The sequence below is a fragment of the Schistocerca nitens genome, chromosome 9 (genome assembly GCF_023898315.1).
Source record: "Schistocerca nitens isolate TAMUIC-IGC-003100 chromosome 9, iqSchNite1.1, whole genome shotgun sequence".
Classification (NCBI taxonomy): Eukaryota; Metazoa; Arthropoda; class Insecta; order Orthoptera; family Acrididae; genus Schistocerca; species Schistocerca nitens.
The window spans coordinates 402,206,514-402,225,779 of record NC_064622.1 but is presented as its reverse complement, the minus strand read 5'-3'; the positions used below and the strand labels follow the sequence as shown (position 1 = coordinate 402,225,779).

The 19,266-nt window shown below is 39.3% G+C and overlaps 2 non-coding genes across 2 annotated transcripts; one reads left to right on the top strand and one right to left on the bottom strand.

The window, feature by feature from the left end:
- Positions 1-7,816: 7,816 nt before the first annotated feature.
- On the bottom strand, positions 7,817-7,889 carry Trnak-cuu (transfer RNA lysine (anticodon CUU)). The gene has a single exon. It is a non-coding gene; the product is annotated as a tRNA-Lys (tRNA).
- Positions 7,890-16,132: 8,243 nt separating this feature from the next.
- Positions 16,133-16,205, top strand: Trnar-ccu (transfer RNA arginine (anticodon CCU)). The gene has a single exon. It is a non-coding gene; the product is annotated as a tRNA-Arg (tRNA).
- Positions 16,206-19,266: the final 3,061 nt, after the last annotated feature.

Here is a 19,266-nt window from a genome sequence, read left to right as displayed (position 1 = left end):
ATCATTTTTAAAACCATATTTTCTGCAGATCCCCCTTCACTAGTCACTGGCAGCCAATAATATTCATTCTCTATCCGAGCGGCTAGCAGCGAGTTATATCTAGACAGCGAGAATCTTGCTCCTACATGCTGCACTGTTGCCATACTTTGTGACAACCGAATTATTCATTCAACTTTCTTTTTAATTTTTTTCTTGTAGCAGTATAAGTGTGAATGTGTATCTGTGAAAGTTTAAGTACTATTTTTAAAAAAAATCCAGGTGAAGGCAATAAATGTGAAGTGCTTCACAAGCAGGCGAGGGGGATTATTTTACCGCATTTATAACTTCTTCAAACATGAATTTGAAAGCAGGTCTTCTACTGTTGGCATTTGAAGATACAAAAATGGACTCCAGAACCATGAGGTGTCGGCAAGAGAACTGTAAAGAAAATTGTAAACGAAAGTTTAGTAGAAAAAGTTGGTTTCGTGTCTCCTGAAAAGCATCGAAATCGCATCCTGCTTTCCTGTAACACAAATGGATGGTTTTAACAATGATGTTTTAAAGTGTTCCATGTGAATGATAAATGCCAGACATCACAAAAACGTGTTACAGATATGCAGGAGAAAATTAGCTTCAGTGGTAAGCGCTTCGTCAATGTAAAGAATTTTAAAAGACGTTGGTTCCTGATGTGTTAAATAGAGATTTTTTAGTTGAAAGAAGTGACATAGATGCAGCACGAACTACATTCCATATAAAGATTCACAATACAAGAGAAAGGAGTAGTTCAACAGTGTATTACCTTGATGAAACATGCGTCAATCAGAATCATTCCAGGACGATCTGCTGGAAAATGAGTGATGGTACAGGTGGTTTTGAGGTTTTCATAGGAATAGGTTCACGGCTAATTATTCTGCATGCTGTCCCTTGTTCTAGTTTTGTTTCTGAGAGTGAACTTCTATTTACGTGTAAGAAAAACAGCAGTGACTACCATTCGGCAAATAAATGCTGTCAGTTTCAGGACGTGATTCATAATTCTTGTCATACCTTGCTTCGAAGTCGGTCCTAGCCAGTTACTGTATAATTCAACTGTTACAGAGAAAACACTAACTATAAACTCCAGAAAAGCGGATATTTTTTCCTGGCTTAAAAATAAAAACATTAAGCACCGTATAAACCAGATTCGTCCCGATCTCCTGCAGATCGTTAATTTATACAAGTCACATGCCAGAATGTACAAACTTGACTTCCTTGCACTTGAATGGGGTCACACAGTTTTGTGTTTACCCACGTGTCACTGTCAGTGTAGCCCTATTGAATTAATTTGGGCAAAGGGTAATACTAAGTGGAAGAAAAAAAAACATTCAAGGTAACATTCAATGAATCGCTTGTGCATGAGGCAATAGGCAACATCCCACCAGTAGCGTGGGCACAGTCTGTGCAGCATGCTGAAAAGAAAGAATAATTTGACCGAGCGAGGTGGCGCAGTGATTAGACACTGGACTCGCATTCGGGAGGACGACGGTTCAATCCCGCGTCCGGCCATCCTGATTTAGGTTTTCCGTGATTTCCCTAAATCACTCCAGGCAAATGCCGGGATGGTTCCTTTGAAAGGGCACGGCCGACTTCCTTCCCCATCCTTCCCTAATCCGATGAGACCCTTGACCACGCAGTCTGGTCTCCTTCCCCAAACAACCAAACCAAACCAAAAGAATAATTTGACAGGGACGTGATGATGGATATAAGCCTTGAACCTATCATCGTAAATTTACAATCAGATTGTTCGGAAACACATTCAGATAGAAGTTACGGTGGTATTGCGAAGTAGACTTTGGAACAAAGTAATAATAGTGCATATTTTTAAAGACTTGTGGTTTAAAAAATGTGTTAGTCAACATATTAGTTGCGTACACAATAATGAGAACTTCCTAGGCTTTTTGATTAGGACTTTGTACGATTTTAATTATGCATACTGTAATGTTCAACATATTGCCCAAGAAGTTAAGCCTCTCCCACCATGTTGTATGCTCTAATAACACGCAAGGATGCAGCTTGATAAATTCGTCAAGTCCGATATTTCCACATGTAACTGTTACTTGTCGAGATATCGGTGGTTTCCGATGTTATCGGTCATCATTCCCTGGAGTTGTTCGCAGATGATAGTTAATTGTTTACCTGTTCAATGGATTATTAATATGGTCTCTCACTGTACTGTTGAAAGAGAGAGTTTACACTCACAATGTCCATTAACAGCGAAAAATATGACAACTTGCTGACCATTTTTACGATCGTCTTTTCATTAGTCTTTTCTACCGCTAATTCTTTTTTATGCAGAGTGATTACACTTTGCCGTGCGGTTGTAGGCGCTTCAGTCTGGAACCGCGTGACCGCTACGGTCGCAGGTTCGAATCCTGCCTCGGGCATGGATGTGTGTGATGTCCTTCGGTTAGTTAGGTTTAAGTACTTCTAAGTCTAGGGGACATGACCTCCGCTGTTAAGTCCCATAGTGCTCAGAGCCATTTGAACCATTTTTGATTACACTTAACAAGTCAAACACATCAACACACACACCTTACACACATTTTAAAAATCCTATTGAGTAGAAGCAGTTGTCAAGCAAATATAATGATTACGGTTTGTGCTTGAGGTTAATTTTGTTGTGTATTAAATGTTTACTTATAATTCAGCTCAAATTGCAATTTTTTTTTTTTTGGTCATCAGTCTACTGACTGGTTTGATGCGGCCCGCCACGAATTCCTTTCCTGTGCTAACCTCTTCATCTCAGAGTAGCACTTGCAACCTACGTCCTCAATTATTTGCTTGACGTATTCCAGTCTCTGTCTTCCTCTACAGTTTTTGCCCTCTACAGCTCCCTCTAGTACCATGGAAGTCATTCCCTCATGTCTTAGCAGATGACCTATCATCCTGTCCCTTCTCCTTATCAGTGTTTTCCGCATATTCCTTTCCTCTCCAATTCTGCGTAGAACCTCCTCATTCCTTACCTTTGCAATAAACGATAATTATTGCAAGCAGTTTCAGTGATGTTGTCGTTAGGCAATTGTCATTTTGAGAAAAATTGTACTTCAAGTCTCTACAAAGCTGTGTCAGCTGTTCTCGCCTTCCGACTTTATGCAGAGTTACATCTGTGGGGCAGTGGACGCAAGACGTGAATAAACATTTCTCTCATGGCAACCGATCGAAATTGGTTTTAATACTTACTATTCCCCTCACAGATCTGAACGTATAATACGATGTACCGTAGGCAAATGAGCGTGACTGTTGTCTGCTGCAACGCAGTTCGACGACGTGCACTTCGTTTGCCCGCTCTCTGCTGCCCAGCATGCACAGTTCTCATCCCTTCACTGCTCCGCCTCTTTGCGCCGAAGCGACGTCTTACGTGACGCGAGCTATAGTCCACCATCTCCTTTTACATCAATAATGACGAACTTATTTCCGGAACATCCCTCACGAATATAGAAATTCGGAATTCAGATTATTTTGAGTGTTTCTCTCGTAACTTACTGAAGATGTCGGCATTTCGATACGACCAAGGGGAATCTATTTACAGTTCACTGAGTAATAAAACTGTATTGAACCTTCCCTTAAACTTTCAATTCAACTGGTGGGTCTGCAACAGCTGATGGATTTATTATAAAGTTCAACAATCTGTTTCCTATTTATATTAAACAGTCTTCATTTAATGCTTCAGCTAGGGGACGGATGATGACGGAATTCGGCCATAGACTCACAGAACGAAACGTACCCGTTGAAGATACTCTTTCTGTGCACACCAGGTAATAAAGATTAGCTTTCGTGGCATGATTTTTGTTTTGTTTGTCCAGTATGATACGCGATATTTCTTTATAGAAACATATTTTTAACAGCGGTCCATAAACAGGCAGCCAGACAAGTTCGGGATTTTTCTGGACCTTTCTAAGTATCGATTTTTTGCGCACACATTTCAACACTCGTATTTCTGTATTCTAGGCAAAGAAAGACAGCGTAAACGGTTCTCGTAGAAAAAAAAAGAAAGTATAACAATCATCCGATTTAAAATTATTACTGACACCGTCCATCACACTGTAGAAAAGTAAAAATACTTACTACACAGCGAGCAAATCATAGCTGGAAATGACAACATTTTTCTTGATACCACAAACCAGTTTTTGGGTTCTTAGCCAGAATTTACAACGCCACGGTGCGAAGCAACGCGAAGCGTATTTCGCAAAGAGATGTAGTGTGATCGAGTGTTATACTGCACTCGATACAGTGCGATCTGGATAACCGGGAATGGTAGTAGTTGAGCAGTCTTGAAACGCTGTAGTTTTTTCTTGACCCAGTAAATTCGTGCTTAGTAGAAAACGAGCTTTCAGAACTCAAGCCAGTCTTGAATTTGAATAAAGTCAGAAGTAGAGGGATGACTAAGAGAATTCCATTATGACCGCAGTGACGTGAGAAAAAGAGAGATACATTTTAGCATTACTTCAGAATAAGTACAGAGACTTCTAATTATGTAGTGTTCCCTGTTTCAAGTAGATTACAGAAACAAAATCTAATTTTCAGAAAGTTTACTACTGCCGAAGAGAAACATTTGTCAGTGAGTACACTTTATTGGAACAGAAGGGCACATACTCACCCAAATTAATGAAATAGCTCACTGAACAGACAACATTTTAAAGAAATAGCGATTTGAAAAGTATGAAGGATTAGCTAGAAAGTATAACAGAGTTGAAAGTGTTACACTGGCTCGTAGGAGAAAAGTTTTTGTGTGATTCAGTTATTTCATGGAAAGGCGCGCAGGATTATTTACGAAATTTATGGTTGAAGCAATATCGTGTTTGTTAATCCTTAAATCACGAGGTGACTTTTCTGTAACATTAACTATGAGATGTAGTCTATGTTTAAACCGAGATTTATGACACGAACTTTTGAAATTTTTAATTTCTGTTACGTAACATTTACTTTACAATTACTTCATTTTATTGCACTAAATAAAGTCCGCAGCATTTTACTATTTACCACACAAAATCACATACTTTTGTGTGGCTTTTTTAAATAGTATATATAAATGGACTGCTGTGGAACTGAATTTTACACTCTGAAAAATTACACTATCTCTGTAGCAAGTAAGTTTCCACTTAGCACTAAATTCAGGGTTTAAATTTGCACATAAAAATTCCACTAGGTAGGTACAAAACGAAAGTCAGCAGAACTGATAGCCAGTGCCGGGATCTCCATTCTTCTTATCATCATTCAGAACACTTGTGAGTGTGTGTGAGTGAGTGTGTGTGTGTGAGAGAGAGAAAGAGAGAGAGAGAGAGAGAGAGAGAGAGAGTGGGGGGGGGGAGAAAGTCAAGAAAATTCTTCAGATTTGGGGCCAGACTCATCCGTGAACAAGTGAACGCCAAATGGGAATGTGTAAATTTCAATATGTTTTGGAATAGTGAAAACTGTTATTTACAAACGAAGTCGTACAAAACATGTGTCGTATGTGTGTCTGGTTCTCAGTAACTCTGGGAACGCAGATGTAAAAGGATCTACCAAATCTAAACGTAAGTAATCGCAAATATAGGCGAGAAATATCTTCAAACACAGCAAAATTACATTTACATACTAAGTGATGTGTTAACTCACTACCCAGATTTAACATATCATTTAGTTTCACATGACAAGCTACCAGTGCCTGATTATTGCAAAATTAAGGTACCGGTAAAGACAACGAAAAACAAAAAATGCTTTGAGGCCTAATTTTCTTTGACTATTTATCACTTAAAAAAAATGGTTCAAATGGCTCTGAGCACTATGGGACTCAACTGCTGTGGTCATAAGTCCCCTAGAACTTAGAACTACTTAAACCTAACTAACTTAAGGACATCACACACATCCATGCCCGAGGCAGGATTCGAACCTGCGACCGTAGCAGTCGCATGGTTCCAGACTGCGCGCCTAGAACCGCGAGACCACCGCAGAGATGGGGGATCCGCTCTTGAACTAATTCATAGAGTTGAATCTTTCAAAGGAGTGAACAATCAGTGATTCAGAAAAAAAGAACGGTAGCTCCAAACGTTTCCCACGGCAGAGAGAGAGAGAGAGACGGAGCATATCAGCAGCGCCTCTGCTGGTCAGAGCACAGTGCACGCCACACAACACAGCCAGCGCCGGCCTCTGCCCTGCTTCTACCTTGGCTGCCTGCATTGTGCAGTGCCCCATTGGATTTTGTGTTTCACGTATGCCGTGCCGTCTCTGTGCGTCGTCTGCCGTGTGCAGTGTCTGGCGCAGCTTAACTTCGCATCGCACTCTGTCGGCGATCGTTTCAGTCGCACGTCCTGCCCTCTGGGCAGTTGATGCGAGCAACAGGACAGAGAGCCACCTAGCGGATAACATAGGAACTACTTGCAAAAACCTGCTCGCAAGGGAACGGACGATTTGTCTCGGAGCGGGTGAGTGGTGGCCGCTCACCGCTCCCCCCACCCTCGGAACTCGCCCGCTCAACGCTCACCCCACCGTCTCGACTCTAGCCAGAGCGTTGAGCAAAGCGACTCAGGTGTCACTCTGGTCTCTGCGGTCTCAGCTCATGCAGTAATACAGCTCGCGGCTCGACCTGCTCGACTCAGCGCCTCTGCATCGGAGTTCGTCCCCACTGGATATTGTTCTTCGTAGTAATACCGCTATGTATATTACATTATTATGTTATGTATACATCAATCGTTTTTATTTTATTTTTATTTGTTTAAACTGATTAGATTAGGTTCCCATAGGATTTTTATTATGGACACTCGAATTTACGCTTTAATTACGAGCGAACCGATAAACGTATCACAAAATGTGATACACCAATATTTTCCTTGTTTTATTCTGCGTAAGGCTATATGCAGCACTTTCGTTTTACAGTCAAATTTATTTTTTTTCCTTATTCTGGTACGGATTTTGCGATTTTAGGCGTCTTCGGAAGGAAACATTCACTTTAAAAATATATGGCTTGCGATGTATTTGTATGAGGTTAATGAAATTTTAATACATTATAGCCAAATATATTGTTAATGTAAATCTCAAGTTACAACATTTTCCGATCACCCAAAAAACCACGATATTGCAAAATAATCAATAATCAAAAACTTTGTCATATCGTGGAAATTTCAATAAACAATACAAAATTCTTATTATCTGTGTTACTTCAAAATAGGATCAAATAAGATCAAAATACAGGTATAGTACTGGAATAAACCAAGTTTAAAGGGCAATGTGCCTTCCATTTATTTTCTATTGTAAATGAGTGGTGAGTCATGAAAAAGAGCTAATTCATTTCAGGGAGTGAACAGTTCTGATCCAATCTCTGAAAAGAACTGTTTTGCCCATCTCTAGACCACCGCGGCCGGCTATCACTTAAAACATGATTACATTTCACACATTCGAAAACACGAAACCCACCGACGAGGCCACAAAGGTGATGAAACATGTCTCGGTATATATTGAGAAAAACAGTGTTTTTCACACAGCCGACAATTTAATAAGTTTATTTGCGTGATTATAAATGTCGCTCATGATGTTGCTTTGGTCTTTGCGGGATCAATTAGCATCTCATCTGAGCAGTTTGGCTAAGGCAGTCCGCTTCCGAGATACACAGTATGTAGCAGTTCCCAGCCTGAGTACCGTTGTTCCTTCGTGAGTCATTCCGTCCACAACTGCGGCCAACTTCTAGCTGTCCGAGTTGGCAATGCGCCCCGTATAGATGTTCTTCGAAACAAGGTAAAGCCCATCGTCCTAACAGAATTTATTCCGAAACGCAGCATACCACCCCAATAGCGATCGTAGATATCTATAGGCAAAGTTAAAAATTGAACGCCCAACGTGGGGCTCGAACCCACGACCCTGAGATTAAGAGTCTCATGCTCTACCGACTGAGCTAGCCGGGCTACACACCTAGTAAATCGTGTGCAGAAAATTACGGGTACGTAAGCGCTGCAGGAAAGGCTGGGACATTACAGAGCAGCTCAGGACAAGCTAAGCGTCACAGCTTGAGTGCGTATGGGGAGACTGGTTCTTAATCAGTATAGTGCAGTATTTCCTTATGAAGCACGGATGTTAGTTCAGAACAGGATTTTGATCAGATAATTTTGTCACTTGACTTTTCAAAACGGAAAAAAATAAGAATGGAAAAGCGGATAATTGAACAGAGAAACACTGAACTCGCTTTCATATTTGACATTTCTGATGAACAGTTCACTAACTGCTCACTTTAGGTCGGAGTTAATTCCATACGATTTAAGAGCTTATAAGAAAATCTATTGTTTTTGAAGGTAGCAACTAACAATGAAGAAAAACCGCTTGCGTTCTTGAGATAAAACTGTTTAATATGTATATCACCTCAAGTCAAACAGGTGATGTCATTAATAGTTTTGACTTATTATCCAATCATCACCGAATGGTCCGTTTAAAAAGAAAGAAAAAAAGAGGGGGATATTAAAACAGTAGGAGACTAAATTACAAATAAAATGAACTTCTGTACGCAATCATACGTACTTGAATACGTTACACAGTAACTAGTCAACTGAAGCACGCCCACAGGTGTTGAAAGTGCGGTTTGATTGTTGAAACTTGTACTGCAGTTGGCTACGTAACAACATCAAGTTGGCATCACTTGAATCGCAAATATACGATTAAGAATATTCATAATGTAAAACTGTGATATAAATCGTTACCAAAGCGAAAACTAGTAAAAAATTACTTAACTACTGTTGTAGGGAAGCTAGATGAGCGCTAGACGCAGGATGTGTGTCGCCCGCCAGCAGTTGCTATTCGCAAGTATGTATGTTCTAACTGTACATTGAACGACCATTATTAAACAGCTGATAAATCAAGTGTATATTCTTGAAGTAACTTTCACTTAAACGTCTGACAAAAACAATCCAAATGTGAAAATAATTACGTAAGAACAATTACATAATTAGTTTCGATATATTAACCCTCGCACTATCACTGGGGAGGGATACTTTGTTCCCACCTTTCGGAAATATTGTAACCTAGTTGTAATGTCCCCACAGAAAATAGCTTCTACCACGCACCAATTAATCATTTTGAATCAAACCATCCACATTCATTCACTTTGGAAAAGTTATCTGATCTGACTTTCTCGTAATATATGTGGCGACAGCTCGACGACGCCAAAGTATTTTCTAGTGCGTTTATTCTTTGAAATAACAGATATGCATATATGCATTCTCCATGGTTGTTAGAGTGGTATCTAGGACAGCTTCTGGAGTATCTGTTGAGGGATTGACGTGTTTCTGACAGATACATATTCTGCTTTTCTTCTCGCTAAAGCGAGCCAATTAACATTTGTGCCGCTAGCTGTTTGTTTGAAGAGAAAGAGACTGTAAAAGGAAAATAATTAAGGCGTGGAATCACCGGAGATCTGGACATGTAATGGAGATGGATTTAATACACGATTTCCTCCATAAATAAGGTTTGTGACTTTTTTGTTCTGGAGTGAATGAACGAATGAGTTTTTTTCTGAATCATTTGATGATCACGTTGGCCCTGTAATTAGTGGGGAAGTTTCAGCTGTATCGAAGAGAGCCTGCAACCACTGAGTCTGTGTTAAATCCTCCAAAAAGGCTTCGTACACATCTGGAATTCTCAATCTTTCGTAAAAGGAACAAATTGTCCATACGATTGAATCTCCCAACTGACTGCAGTGTTTAACAGTAATAATAAATTTAAAGATCTCTTACAGCAAGCCAGCCGCTGATTACCAAGAAGGAGGACTCCACCAAAGATTCTATTTGGCTGACTTCACGTAATGAAATATTATATTAAAAACTGTACATAGATAAAGGAGAGAAAGAGAGAGAGCGAATGAAAATAGAGATAATACTAATAATCCTCCATTTGTCTAATTTCTCGCCTGTCTTATCACGGATCAGCCAAGAACTGGGAGGGCCTTACTTTACTGTATAGATTTATGTGTGAAGGTGAAGGGATCTTAAAGGCAACAGATACACGTCTATTCTTAGATAAAGAGACGGCAACTTATTATCCGAACATTTTAAAATGTTAAATAGTCTTGTACGTAATATTTCAAAATTTTGAACGAAATATTTATTGTTTCTAATAATTTCGTAATTGTTTTGAATTTTCCGGTAAAACGTAACCAAAAAATGTAAGTGCTACTAGTAAATGTGAGTTTTCGCAACAAATGTCATAGTCATATTTTCAATTTCAGGACCCTTCTTACACATTTATGTAGCTTTAGAACTATCTCTGAATTGCTCTATGAATAAAACTCAAGGACAATTAACGAAATGTTGCATTCCAAGGATAGCCAACACACTCGGGAGTAAAAAAAAAATCCCTAACGTGCAATGTAGGGATATAAAGATCTAAAATATATGCAGAAAAGTGGGTGACAAAAAAGTGGGAGTGGCACATAAACACACGTGGTAGGAAAAAGCTCTTTAACCGCTCGAAAAAAATTTTTTTTAGCAAAATCCTTTTCAGGGTACTTAAATAAAACCTTAATCTAACGAAATACGATGAAAACCGAAAATCGATTTTTTATGACAACCACTGTGGGGTCGCCTTAAGTTCGACTAAGTGGTGTGTAAGCGTAGGGACCGATGACCTTCGCAGTTTGGTTGCATAGTACTTACCACAAATTTCCAAATGTTCGACCTTGCAAGTCAAGGGTTTCGCCAGCACGAAGACAAGACGCCGTGTGTGGACGATCATCATCTTGCTGAAATGGGTGCATTGAAGGCTACAGAATGGGCCGTACAATATTGTCGACTGTAAGGGTGCCATGGATGACAACCAAAGGAGACCTAGTATGAAATGAAATGGTACTTAAGATCATCACTCTTGGTTGTCGGGTCGTACGGCGGGCGACAATCAGGTTGGTATTCTACCGCTGTTTGGAGTGTCTCCAGACACGTCTTCGGCCTGGAATCTCATTGAATGGAGTAGAGTTATCTTGTGTGATGAGTCCCATTTCGAACTGAGCCCCGGTGATCATCGAAGACGTCTCTGGACACACCTGACCATTGCCCACTATACTGCCCTGCAACCAGCAGTGAAGGTATGGGGTGCAAACTCCATGAAATAGTTCTCTCACGCAACTGCTAGTGTAGATATTTACTCAACTGATCGAAATTTTAAGTTTTAAAGTATTAAATTACGTTGTTTACTAAAATATATGTCCGATTTGGACCGTCTTACTACCTTGTAGCATCTGATAACAATACTTTGTGTGGCCTAACAAAATTGTTTTAAAATTCCCATCTTTCTTTATACTGATTGTGATGTGTTTAGAAGATGAGTAAATAAATTCTAGTCCGATTGCATAAACAAACCATTAGAAACACTATCACGGTAAAAAAAAATTCAGTAAAATAATGGCGCCGGCCGGTGTGGCCGTGCGGTCTAGGCGGTCTGGAACCGCGTGACCGCTCCGGTCGCAGGTTCGAATCCTGCCTCGGGCATGGATGTGTGTGATGTCCTTAGGTTAGTTAGGTTTAAGTAGTTCTAAGTTCTAGGGGTCTTATGACCGCAGATGTTAAGTCCCATAGTGCTCAGAGCCATTTGAACCAAAATAATGGCACGAGAGAGAGAGAGAGAGAGAGAGAGAGAGAGAGAGAGAGAGAGAGAGAGATATTGGGGGAGGGGGGGGGCTATAATTCTGAAGATAATCGCGATTCGACATGGTATGTGTGTTCATTTACAGTTCTTCTATTGGACCAAACTGTATTAGACTATCCATTTTTTGATTTGCAGCTCCTTGTATTGGCCGTGTTTGCAGTTAAATTTTTTTGGGATTTGAGGTCCGCCAGTTACGCAAAACACCGTTTTTCTCAATTCCCAAACACGTTTCGGCACCACTGTACCACCATCAGTGGGTTTTCGTTTTTATTTATTCTGCAATGTGAACGTTTTTGTTACATTCTTATAAAATTATGTACATTTTTAGTTCAAACAACAGATCGTTTCTTTTTATAAATACCTTTACATTTGGTGAGCATGTATTTTCTGCACCACTTTTGTGTTAATTATTACAAGTAGCTTGTCATCTGCAACCAAACGATGTTGATGTGACAGTTTATTTTGCTGACAGTTAACCTGTCTCTTAGAGTGTAATTTTGTTTTTCACGATGTTTTCGCGCGTATTTTCGTATTTACTTACGTTTTCGTGTGGCAAGCACTTCCATTCTCCGCATCATGCTGAGATGTTGTGATGCATACGTAGCTATAACAAGTATTTTCCACAAATAACGTAGTAAAACGCTTTTTACTACACCAGAACATAGTGTGATTGTGGTCTGTTATGTGCCCCAGACTAGCCGCGCGGGGTAGTCGCGTGGTCTTGGGTGTCTTGCACGGTACGCGCGGTTCCTCTCGTCGGAGGTTTGAGTTCTCCCTCGGGCATGGGAGTGTGTGTGTGTGTGTGTGTGTGTGTGTGTGTGTGTGTGTGTCGTCCTTGGCGTAAGTTAGTTTAAGTTAGATTAAGTAGTGCGGAAGCGTAAGGACCGATGACCTCTTCAGTTTGGTTCCATGAAACCTTACCACAAATTTTCAAATTTTGCATTAGACGCAAAGAAGAAATTTTTTCTGCGCTGGAAGAGAAAGGAAAAAGATTTAAAAAATGATGAGTGCAAAAGTATCAAATGTTTGAGTTGCAATAACTTTTTGTTCTTGCTGTCATATTAAGTTACTTGGGCACGAATCAGTTCATCAAAAACGGCAGTATGAAGCAAGAGAAAGTAACAGCAGCGGAAGGATCGTTTGCGTTGCATTCAGTTAAACTTCATCATAGTTACATTTCCCTAGACCGATGAAGCTATTTTTTCTCGCAATTGTTCTGTCAGTCACAAATCGCTGAAAAACATTCATAGGGACCCACAAGAGCAACGAAAATATGTAAAGTTTTTTTTTTTTAAATTACCGCTACCAGTCACAAACTTTGTCAACTATCGTATTACTTATTTATTTAGCGACATGTTTCGGAGTAATACCTCATCTTCAGGCTAAATGGCATTACAAAAATAACTTTACAATAAGGCCATACTGATTTTCAAATGGTTCAAATGGCTCTGAGCACTATGGGACTTAACATCTGAGGTCATCAGTCCCCTAGAACTTAGAAATACTTAAACCTAACTAACCTAAGGACATCTCACACATCCATGCCCGAGGCAGGATTCGAACCTGCGACCGTAGCAGTCGCGCGGTTCCTGACTGAAGCGCCTAGGACCGTTCGGCCACCGCGGCAGGCCATACTGACGTTACATAGTCTTTGCTGTTGTCATCCTGTGGACGAAAAGAAAACTTAGTAAGAGGCGATGTCACTTTGGAAGCTGGACTGATGTTTGCGCGAAAATGTTTTGTAACGGTCACTTACTTTTTTTCTTCTGGCGTCGTAGTCTCATTTTGATGTGCTGGGGTGTTTCCATTTCCTCTTCACAAATTGTCACTAACATAGCAGTAACTTGGAAACACGATCACAAACAGTTCTGTAGTGCAATCAAAAAAGTGAGTGATCGTTACAAAACATTTTCGTGCAAACATCAGTCCAGCTTCCAGAGCGACACCGCCTCTTACTAAGTTTTCTCTTCTTCCACAGGATGACCACAGCATTTACGAAAAGACTATGCAACATCAATATGGCCTTATTGTGAAGTTGTTTTTGTAATGTCATTTAGCCTGAAGATGTGATATTACCTCGAAACATGTCGCTAAATAAATAAGAAATACAATAGTTGACAAAGTTTGTGACTGGAAACGGTAATTTAAAAAAACATTTACATATTTGTTGAGACGGTCACGGTCGAAAAATAGTCAAAATAGCAACGAAAATGTTTTCGTAAGTGTTACGTTGGTATTCAAAAGACCGAACAGTCAAGCAGTTGAACGACTCTGTTTACTGTTGTTTTGTCAGTCACCCAACAAAAGGCACAGGATAGCTTTTTCACAGATAGTGTGTTATTTTTGTCGTGAGGAAAACGTCTGTAAACAATTCTTATTTTACAGCAGTGGTAGTGAAACATTTGACCCAATTACGACAAGAATCAAAAAGACTTTAAAGTCATCATTAGTGCTCAACAATATTACTATTTACTGTGCTAACAGTGCCTCCGTAGAATTTGGAAACAATAAAAGTGTATTTATCGAATTCTGCAAATAGGATCCCAACTGGGTTGCGGCTGCAAAAAAAGTCATACCTTGAATAACGCTGCAAAGATCGCAGCAAATGCTCTTCGAATTGACGCGGAAACCATCGTTATTAACATATATAATGAATTCCATCGGTCTATGAAAGAGGGCCTCAACTAAAGGAATTTTTTTCTTGTCTGAACGTCGAATGGCAAGATTTATTAAAACACTAACTCGGTGGCTAACTCTCGCTCCGTATAGTCCGAAACTCTCAACCAATTGTACTTTCTCATGTAGAACGATCATACGCCAAATATATTCAGCGACGCTACCGGAACATGACCAATCACTGACATCTCAGCTTGTGGATGACTTTGCATTGCTGAATGTAAACCTGCTATCAGATGACCAGAAGCGACAAATTACGTGCAGTGTCTTATAGGCAACCTTGAAAAACGTTTTTAGTTTGAAGGAAACTTTACACAGTAAACGAAGAAACAGTGCTCAGTTTCAGAATCTCTGTAAGCGACGTATCGATATGAACTTTGTGTTGATACGTAATTCGTGGAATGAGTGCAGTTAAGCACTTTCTTCAGGGAAGAAGAGGATTTTTTTTTTTTAAGCTGAAGCATGATGAAAAATGAATGAAGCTTTCCTCGGTCATGCAAATAGTGAGAACATATTTAAAGTTTTTCTGTCCTTCATTCTGACGTTGCTCTGGAAAGAATGTTTAGCCCCATGACGAACTCTGTGCGAGGTAAGGGAAACCGTTACTCAATGGCCGCATCAGAAGCTGAATAATTATTATTAATGGGAAGATTAACTATTCATTTAGGTTCCTGCAGTTTTCTCGACTGAGTAGAACCTTTCTTTCTTCCAAGGAAGTTGAAAATCGAGCAGAAGGATCTGTAAGGTTAAATGCAGTACTTTGCTACATTTCAGACTTGTATATATTGCGTTACGCATGTCGTCGTAACAATTTAAGGTTGTCAATAATACGGAAACAGTTGGTTTTTGAAGTAGACATTCCTCATACAGAGATGCTTCAAGGTTTCTTACAAGCCAGCGACACCATTCACCGTACAGGTGCTACAGTCCTTGATTCGACGAATGTGTTGTTCTGTAGAATACATATGTAGCTGTAGGTGTAGAAGCACATTCAGGACATTCGAACATTCGTTAAATGTTTTAAAGTTGAGAGCTATATAAAGCAGTCTGCCATTAATGATTTGAAAACGAAGGCTTTTCGGCATATGATTCTGCAAACTTGTATCTTCTCTTTATGTGAGAAATTCGCTCCCCAGAGTTTGAGGAAGTATTTCTGATACATGCTGTATTGCTTTTCATATGAGTAATGAGTACGATCCACCACATATCTCTAATAGAAATCTATGAATTTACACAATACTCGTTTCGTGGACCTGAAATTACTTGAAAGTAGTGACAGCATTACTGCGATAATTACATGTACGCTGGTAATGTCTCTGCCGAAGACAACTGTTAAGTTTAGTATTCGCTGCAATAACATTGTGGCGCAACAGTATCATTTAAAAGCAATGTTTCGATGATAATCTGTCTTTCATCACTTTGTGTAGCTTAAGGCCGAGTGAGAGAGCTTTAGTTTCGCCAATAGACTATATCGTTTAAAGTTGAACTTACTTAAAAACTCATTGCAGTTAGTTTTGATTATGAAATCTGAACCATCCCAAGATAAGAAAGTTAATGTGTGTATATGTGTAGTTACCTGTGAATACTTCTGCCACACAGAACGAGGCAGTGAGATATTAAAAGCGCTTACCAGTGCGGTTCTGCGGCCAATGAAAGCGCTACAGTTTTATCAACAGCTTTAACGTCTGTTTAGTTTCACAATTGTTTGAATGCAAGTTCTGATCATTTTACAGCAATGTGTGTCGAAATACAGGCAATCGTTCCAGAAATACGGTTAAAGTCATTAATAGTGAAACTGAAAGAGTTATCACAATGACCTAGCACTGTGCGCAACATAATGCGCTGAGCCCCTGTGGCCTAATGGATAAGGCATCGGTCTCCTAAACCGGGGATTGTGGGTTCGAGTCCCACCAGGGGTACAAAATTTTTATTTCGTGAAAAGATATTAAAAGATACGTCTTGGAAAATAGTCCACAAAAAGAGGATATAAAGGCGCAAATTGTAAAAACGGAATATTGCAGCAAGAGCGTAGTAACTTGCGGTGGTATCCTCATAGCAGTCTCAACTAAGATTAATTCATAGCTTAAAGCTCATTAAATACTTCCAACGACTGAACCTGCTTAGCTCATTGACATAAATGAATGATAAACGGTCGCAGAATAATGCCACGCCACAGTTCCTGAACAACTGCTCATATTAATCAAAATGTTACCTACAGTCATGTACTGGATCGTGGGAATTAGTTCGATCGTACTTGCAGCTTTCAACAGCAACATTTTCACCCTCGAGTGGTTCCAGTGCTGCAAGATAAGTAAAAAGATAGTAAGAAAAATCTATTCTTCGAGTTGGCCAAGGAAAATAATTTGGATACACAGAAAGCCTGGTAAAAACTGCGTATATTGTTAAAGGATTTCATATGAACGAGATGAGAAAAACGAATGTATTTCAGACGAGCGTGGGAGAAGTCACAATTGGCCAACTGTTCTGTCATACGCGGATGCCTTATCTTCATACTGCATGCACTCCATTGCGCCGGGCGCCGAGCGGATATTATGGGAATGCCATCAAGTGCGTATGGCATTTTCGCAAATCGTAGTAGAAACACTGTCACCTGGTTATTATTTCTCGTCTGTGTATCTCTTAACTAGAATAACCCTTTAACTAGAGGCTCATTTTTCATGGATACCGTGATACGACTTCTCGGCTCTATACTGCCGGTATAAAAGTGGTATCTTATTTCATCACGAAAACCGTTGGCGATTATACAGCGGTTGGCTTCACAGTGTCTCCCTTCCCCATAACGACAAAACTAATTGATTTCTTCAGTCACGCTTCTTTCGCATTCCTAACACAAGGTCGACAGAATAACTTTTTTCTGTTTGGTTTTCCGCTAAGGTCGATTCTTCTAGCATCCACGAGTCCTGTGACATCTTTTTATCTTCTTGGGTGAGGTTGAACTTAACAACTGTGAACAAAAATGGAATAGGACGTAAGTGCCACAAACTAAAATTTTCAATATTCAAATAAATGTCATAAATATTGGATGATTACATTAATTTTATGAAAAAAATATGTGTATATCAAAATACCTCTACAAAACATGAAAACAGTTTTTTTATGAATATGTATAAAGGGAACAAAACTTATATGGAAAACGAAGTAAGTGCCATCCTTTCGTTTTCTGGAAAACGCTGTAAGTGTCTTACTACGTTTGTGAAAAGCGTGTAAGTCAAGGGTTTATGTTAAAAAAAGATGGTAAGTCAATTGTAGTTCTGAGAACATTTAATAACTTTACATATAATTTTACTCTTTCAATGCTAGGCTAATATAAAAAGGTACAAAATAAAAGTTTGGATTTTTTTCAGCAAAGTTGTTTGTCTTCAGTATAAGCCACCTGAAAACCAAAAACTGAATCAGATGTCTAAATTTATTTTGGGTGTCTCAGCTATATTCATAATATTTTGACTTTTTATTCACTTTCGAAATTCGTTCTGATACAGTTGATCGTTTTTGACTAAATCAATTTTATTTTAAAAACACGTATATATACGAGAAATCAAATGCAAAGTTATCTGCATTTACTAATCGAAATAAACTTACAGTACAGTACTGTACTTCTTTCCTCTAAGCAGTCCCATTCCTCATCTTGTTCCTACACCCCCATGATGCACGCCTCTTCATCTTTGTTCTCCAACAGGGCTCTGTAGAAGTCCTTGTCTTCTTCTTTCTCTATATAATCTATCATTCGCAAAGAATCATTCTTCTTTTCTTGTGAGATTTTGGATTTAAAGTGTATTTTTGGCAAGTTATGAATATCCGGTACATTGTCAAGAGTAGCACCGTTCTTTAAAACATTAATTTTTTTCCAAGTTACCATAACATCACCTTCAAGACCCAAAACTGATGCCACTTTCAATGTGCTAGGATTATTGTGGGAAATGCGGAAATGGTAAATTTTACTTATAGCCAGATCTTTTGTATTTATGTAGTCTTTAGCAAGGCCTTTAAAATCTATGAAGTCATCAGTATTCATAGATATTACACTAAAAGCTGTTGTCAATTTTGCACTTGCAACTAATGCTTCAAGATATTTAGGTGTTATCCCTTTCGCAGTTTTGCGTTTTTTCTCAGTGACTGCCATGTCAACGTACTGTCACCAACTAAAGCAACTGTGTAGCTGAGGCACAAACATTATGGCGGTGGCGGTGGCACTTACATCCCTTCCCATCTCAGCCCCGCTGGCGCTAGCACAGTGCTGCTATCTTCGAACTGCTCTTGAAACTAGTAGGAATTTTTCTGGCACTTGCCACCTTTTTCGTTTCATTACGCTTGGCTTATACAACCCTTTTCACTATAACAGTCATTTTTTAAATTTTTGGCACTTACATTCTTTTGCATTTTCTTCACTCAATTTCACTCACAGTCCCTGTCCAAAATGGCGGTCATTGTACGAAATAATCTTAGCACGCAACAGGATAACAGTTCACAACACCTGAAGCAAAAGTGACGTCATTTTGACGTCTGCACTGTATAGAAGATGGCAAGAGCTGTCTATCGACTTTGGTAATAACCTGGGACGCGCCATATTGCAGTTCTATTCCTGGGCTTTATTTTGCAATTTATGTCCTATTAATATATGCTGTTGAAAAACACTGGCACATTGAGGATCCCTTAATAGTGCTATGGTATTGGTACAATCTGTCGCGACAGAATGACAAAAAAGTCATATTGCTGGTTAAAGAATTTTTGAATTTGCTGATTTCGTATCATAACTTGTGTGTTATGAAAATACGCCATTTGAAGACAACGTGACATCGAAGATTAATCAAAAACACGTCTTCTTGATATAATTAACTGTCAGGTAATGTTATATTGACAGTTAAAGTAGGAGATATAACATAAAGGACATGTTTATTTGATGATGAACCACAGTTTTATGTATTGAAATTTATTTCTGAAATTCAACTAACCCGTATTAAG